Here is a 6,495-nt window from a genome sequence, read left to right as displayed (position 1 = left end):
CACATGATATAAGGTTACGTAATAGAAAAATTTCCACAAGGATGCTAAGATTCATACTGGCTGCCTACTAGCTAGTTCTAGCTTAACCACAAACACATTCCTAGATAAGATTCTCCTTCGTAGCATTCTGCTGCTCACAGGCACAGAGTTCAATGACCCAACATATTTTCAAGGTTGGTTGAGCGTGCTCAACTGCGCAGGCGTGCCTGACTGTCCTTGATGCCAAATATGCAAAGATATCTTAAACTTTAGTGCCTGTGCATATAAATAGTACACCCACCTTCCCCAAACTGTGTCCTTTTGATGGACCAGCCAGATGCACAGCCACATCTTGCCTGTGGCAGCACTACTGCCCCAGTCATCTCCACTTCCAGCAGGGTGTCGTCAGGCTGGACAGGGCCACGTTGTCACCAGGGTGTTGGGGCCAATTATCATCTACCATATTCTGAAATGCCAGCCTTTCATGCCTTTGCTTAGGCCTGACCCAGCTCTTTCCCACAGTTTTCTGAAGACTTCTGAACACTGAAGGAAACAGTGTGGGATTTTCCAGACTTTCATTACAGCCCTACAAAAGTCCATGGTTTTCTTTGGGTGTTTTTTTCTTTTGGGGGGGGGGGGAATTGAGGCCTTACATGGAGTTGTGTTGGCCTTTTCTTCCTTAATACTTGAAAAGCTGCTACTTCTGACAGTGGCAATGGTGAAAGCACCACTTTCCTGCTGTCAAACACCATTTTCTAACTTAAGGTGCCCCAGAACATCATGCGAAACGCACCCCAACCCTTCCCCCCCCCCCCCAAAAAAAAAATTGTCAGCATTTTTATCAAGATGGGAGAGGGCTGTTTTCAGTTTTCCCTCTCACCCTCACTCCCTCCCCTGCTGTAAACAGCACCTAGAAATTTCATCATCATCATCATCCTTGAGTTGAGGAGGTGGGCACGCTCCAGTAATTTCATGCCACCGGTGTGGGGATCTTGCAAGTTGGCAGGAGGGCAGAACTGGGGCATTCTGGGTTGGGGAGAAGACAGGCAGTGGATGGGCCTATGGGCAGCTAGGCCCAGGTGGGAATTGAAGCCAGGATCTGGAAATTTGGCCAGATCCTAACCCTCCCTGGAGTCCTGGCCTAGTGCCAGGCTGCTTAGACCTGTGCCACCTCTTTAGGTGGCGCAGATCTGAGTAGCCCCATTTGGGCCACTGCCATGTTACCCTGGGTAAGGGGAATCAATTCCCCTTGCTCTGGGTTGTGCCACAGCCAGTCCCAACCTCGTGCTGGTTACAGGGCAGACCAGGTGGCCTGCCTGTTCCAGCCCAGGTTAGGATTGGGCTGTCATACTCAAACCTTGCCCCACCCAAGAAAATTACTCCAAAACCATTTTTATACTGAGCTAGCTGTTGTAAGGTCTTGCAAAACATGGCCTCAGGGGGTGCTCCTTTGAATACCCGGGTGGGGGGGAAAACTGGCTGCTGAACCAACTGGCAGTCCAATTCTAACCTGTGCTGGAACAGGTAAGCCACAGTGGCTTGTACTGTGTCCAGTGCAGGTAAGGAGCAGGCTAGAGGTCTCCTCAGGAATTTTCCTCCCGTTTCGCTCTCCACCACCCAAAATTGCCCCTTCCCACTCCCAAAACATCTCGGCTGATTCACCAGCTGCGACCGTACCTGAGCTGCGTGGACCTGGCCACAGTAACCCATGCCCTAGTGACATCTAGATTAGATTATTGCAATGCGCTCTACGTGGGCTGCCCTTGAAGACGGTCCAGAAATTACAACTAGTACAGAACGCGGCTGCTCGTGTGGTTGCCGGGGCACGTCGGTTTGACTCTGTCGAGCCGTTGCTTCAGCGGCTACACTGGTTGCCGGTTCTGTTCCAGGCCCAATTCAAGGTGCTAGTTTTGACTTTTAAAGCCCTTTATGGCTCGGGTCCGGGGTATTTGAGGGACTGCCTCCTTTCCTACAATCCGGCCCGTGCTCTTAGATCTTCTGGGGGGGCCCTTTTGACTGTGCTGCCACTAAGAGATGTGAGAGGGGTGGCGGCCAGGAAGAGGGCCTTCTCGGTGGTGGCCCCCGAACTGTGGAATACCCTCCACTTAGAACTGAGAACTGCTCCCTCGTTGCTAACGTTTCGGCGTGGACTGAAGACCTTTTTATTTCAAAAAGTTTTTAATTGTTGACAGGCTGGCTGGCGTTCTTGCTTTTTATATGAAAAACCACGGGGTTTGTTTTGTTTTTAGCTTTTTAATCATTGTAAATTGTTTTTAACTGTTTTTCATGTTGTATTTTTAAATTGTTTGTTAGCCGCCTTGTGTGCCTGTTGGGCAAAAAGGCGGGGTACAAATTAATAAAATAATAATAATAATTCATTACTCAGCTTATCTCCCAACACCTTCTCAGGAGCTGGAGACAACAGTATTCAGTAAAACCATTCTCAAGGATGGGATGCTCCCTCATCAACTCCCTCTGGGACACCAAGTGCCTCTGGGAACTAAGTGCCAGGTAAGGCACAAGAGTTTAGCATCTGGGCGAGTTCAGCAGCAGGGCGAGGAGGCCAGGGCCCCATACGCTGCCCTTCCTCTTCCCTTGAGAAGAGGGCTGCTATCCAGTGTACGGTTTTTAAAAGGACCCCTAAATAAAACAACAACAACAACAACAAAAAAGCTATGCAGTCAGACAGCCAGCAGCAGGGTGGGGGCTATCCAGTGTTCTGCATCGAGTGCCACATGTATGATTATATGCCTCTGGGGCATAAGTCATGGGTGTGTCCTCGGTGCAAGGAGCTCCAGGCTCTCAGGGAACGCGTCTGCTCCCTTGAAGCCTTGGTGGCCGACCTGGAGAAGCGCAGGCAGCCAGAGGAGGACCGTGGGGAGACTTCCGGGGACGATCAGGCTTCGTCCCAACCTCAGGCGTGCAGCTCCTCGGCTGCCCAGGTGGGAAGTCTCGGGACTGGAGGACGTCATCCTGGAGAGGAGGGAAACAATCCCCTAGGGGGGACCCCTTCTCCAGGGGATGGGCCCGTATCCGAGCGCACTCGGGATACTCCTCGGCGGGAGGGGGGTCGGGGGCTTCTTGTAGTGGGGGATTCGATTATTAGAAACATAGAGAGGGGGGTTTGCGACGGATGTGAGGACTGCATGGTGACTTGCCTGCCTGGTGCGAAGGTTGCGGACATCACTTCTCGTCTAGACAGGCTAGTAGACAGTGCTGGGGGAGAGGTAGCGGCTGTGGTGCATGTCGGCACCAACGACGTGGGTAAGTGTAGCTGGGAGGTCCTGGAGGCCAAATTTAGGCTTTTAGGCAGGAAGCTGAAAGCCAGGACCTCAAAGGTAGCGTTCTCTGAAGTGCTACCTGTTCCACGCGCAGGGCCAGCTAGGCAGGCGGAGATCAGGGGTCTCAATGCGTGGATGAGACGGTGGTGTAGGGAGGAGGGGTTTAGATTCGTTAGGCACTGGGGAACGTTTTGGGACAAGCGGGGCCTGTACAAGAGGGACGGGCTCCATTTGAACCAGAATGGAACCAGACTGCTGGCGCATAACATTAAAAAGGTGGCAGAGCAGCTTTTAAACTGATCCCTGGGGGAAGGCCGACAGGAGCCGAGGGGCATCCGGTTCGGGACTCCTCATCCCTATGGGATGAGGATGGGGAGGTTAGAGAACAACAAGACAAAGGCAGGGTAGGAGAAGAAATTGGGAAAGGTAGGGTGAAGGGATGTGATAGACGGTTTGGCACAATGAGAGGATGCGGGGACAAAGGAGCAAATAAGCAGCCCATCCTGGGGCATTCCGTGTATAAATGCTTTTATGCGAATGCCCGAAGTCTACGAGCAAAGGTGGGAGAACTGGAATGTCTGGTGACAAGGGAAAATATTGACATAGTGGGCATAACGGAAACCTGGTGGAATGCGGAGAATCAGTGGGATACCGCAATCCCGGGCTATAAACTCTACAGGAGGGACAGGCAGGGGCGTGTTGGGGGTGGGGTGGCCCTTTATGTTAAGGAAGGGATAGAATCCAGCAAAGTAGAGATTGAAGGTGGGTCCGACTCCACCGTAGAATCTCTGTGGGTTAAATTACCAGGCTTGTGCAGCAATGTAATACTGGGGGCGTGCTATCGTCCTCCAGACCAGAAATCTGATGGGGACCTTGAAATGAGGAAACAGATCAGGGAGGTGACAAGGAAGGACAGGGTTGTAATCATGGGGGACTTCAATTATCCTCATATTGACTGGGTCAATTTGTGTTCTGGTCACGATAAGGAAACCGGATTTCTTGACGTGCTAAATGACTGTGGCTTAGATCAGCTAGTCAAGGAGCCCACCAGAGGACAGGTGACTCTGGATTTAATTTTGTGCGGTACGCAGGACCTGGTTAGAGATGTAAACGTTACTGAGCCATTGGGGAACAGTGATCATGCTGCGATCCGTTTTGATGTGCACGTTGGGGGAAGAATACCAGGCAAATCTCTAACAAAAACCCTTGACTTCCGACGGGCGGACTTCCCTCAAATGAGGAGGCTGGTTAGAAGGAGGTTAAAAGGGAGGGTAAAAAGAGTCCAGTCTCTCCAGAGTGCATGGAGGCTGCTTAAAACAACAGTAATAGAGGCCCAGCAGAGGTGTATACCGCAAAGAAAGAAGGGTTCCACTAAATCCAGGAGAGTGCCCGCATGGCTAACCAGCCAAGTTAGAGAGGCTGTGAAGGGCAAGGAAGCTTCCTTCCGTAAATGGAAGTCTTGCCCTAATGAAGAGAATAAAAAGGAACATAAACTGTGGCAAAAGAAATGTAAGAAGGTGATAGGGGAGGCCAAGCGAGACTATGAGGAACGCATGGCCAGCAACATTAAGGGGAATAATAAAAGCTTCTTCAAATATGTTAGAAGCAGGAAACCCGCCAGAGAAGCGGTTGGCCCTCTGGATGGTGAGGGAGGGAAAGGGGAGATAAAAGGAGACTTAGAGATGGCAGAGAAATTAAATGAGTTCTTTGCATCTGTCTTCACGGCAGAAGACCTCGGGCAGATACCGCTGCCCGAACGGCCCCTCCTGACCGAGGAGTTAAGTCAGATAGAGGTTAAAAGAGAAGATGTTTCAGACCTCATTGATAAATTAAAGATCAATAAGTCACCGGGCCCTGATGGCATACACCCAAGGGTTATTAAGGAATTGAAGAATGAAGTTGCAGATCTCTTGACTAAGGTATGCAACTTGTCCCTCAAAACGGCCACGGTACCAGAAGATTGGAGGATAGCAAATGTCACGCCTATTTTTAAAAAGGGAAAGAGGGGGGACCCGGGAAACTATAGGCCGGTCAGCCTAACATCCATACCGGGTAAGATGGTGGAATGCCTCATCAAAGATAGGATCTCAAAACACATAGACGAACAGGCCTTGCTGAGGGAGAGTCAGCATGGCTTCTGTAAGGGTAAGTCTTGCCTCACAAACCTTATAGAATTCTTTGAAAAGGTCAACAGGCATGTGGATGTGGGAGAACCCGTGGACATTATATATCTGGACTTTCAGAAGGCATTTGACACGGTCCCTCACCAAAGGCTACTGAATAAACTCCACAGTCAGGGAATTAGAGGACAGGTCCTCTCGTGGATTGAGAACTGGTTGGAGGCCAGGAAGCAGCGAGTGGGTGTCAATGGGCAATTTTCACAATGGAGAGAGGTGAAAAGTGGTGTGCCCCAAGGATCTGTCCTGGGACCGGTGCTTTTCAACCTCTTCATAAATGACCTGGAGACAGGGTTGAGCAGTGAAGTGGCTAAGTTTGCAGACGACACCAAACTTTTCCGAGTGGTAAAGACCAGAAGTGATTGTGAGGAGCTCCAGAAGGATCTCTCCAGACTGGCAGAATGGGCAGCAAAATGGCAGATGCGCTTCAATGTCAGTAAGTGTAAAGTCATGCACATTGGGGCAAAAAATCAAAACTTTAGATATAGGCTGATGGGTTCTGAGCTGTCTGTGACAGATCAGGAGAGAGATCTTGGGGTGGTGGTGGACAGGTCGATGAAAGTGTCGACCCAATGTGCGGCGGCAATGAAGAAGGCCAATTCTATGCTTGGGATCATTAGGAAGGGTATTGAGAACAAAACGGCTAATATTATAATGCCGTTGTACAAATCGATGGTAAGGCCACACCTGGAGTATTGTGTCCAGTTCTGGTCGCCGCATCTCAAAAAAGACATAGTGGAAATGGAAAAGGTGCAAAAGAGAGCGACTAAGCTGATTACGGGGCTGGGGCACCTTCCTTATGAGGAAAGGCTACGGCGTTTGGGCCTCTTCAGCCTAGAAAAGAGACGCTTGAGGGGGGACATGATTGAGACATACAAAATTATGCAGGGGATGGACAGAGTGGATAGGGAGATGCTCTTTACACTCTCACATAATACCAGAACCAGGGGACATCCACTAAAATTGAGTGTTGGGCGGGTTAGGACAGACAAAAGAAAATATTTCTTTACTCAGCGCGTGGTCGGTCTGTGGAACTCCTTGCCACAGGATGTGGTGCT

The sequence above is a fragment of the Tiliqua scincoides genome, chromosome 4 (genome assembly GCF_035046505.1).
Source record: "Tiliqua scincoides isolate rTilSci1 chromosome 4, rTilSci1.hap2, whole genome shotgun sequence".
NCBI classification, from domain to species: Eukaryota; Metazoa; Chordata; class Lepidosauria; order Squamata; family Scincidae; genus Tiliqua; species Tiliqua scincoides.
The sequence above is the reverse complement of the archived record's forward strand: the minus strand, read 5'-3'. Positions refer to the sequence as shown.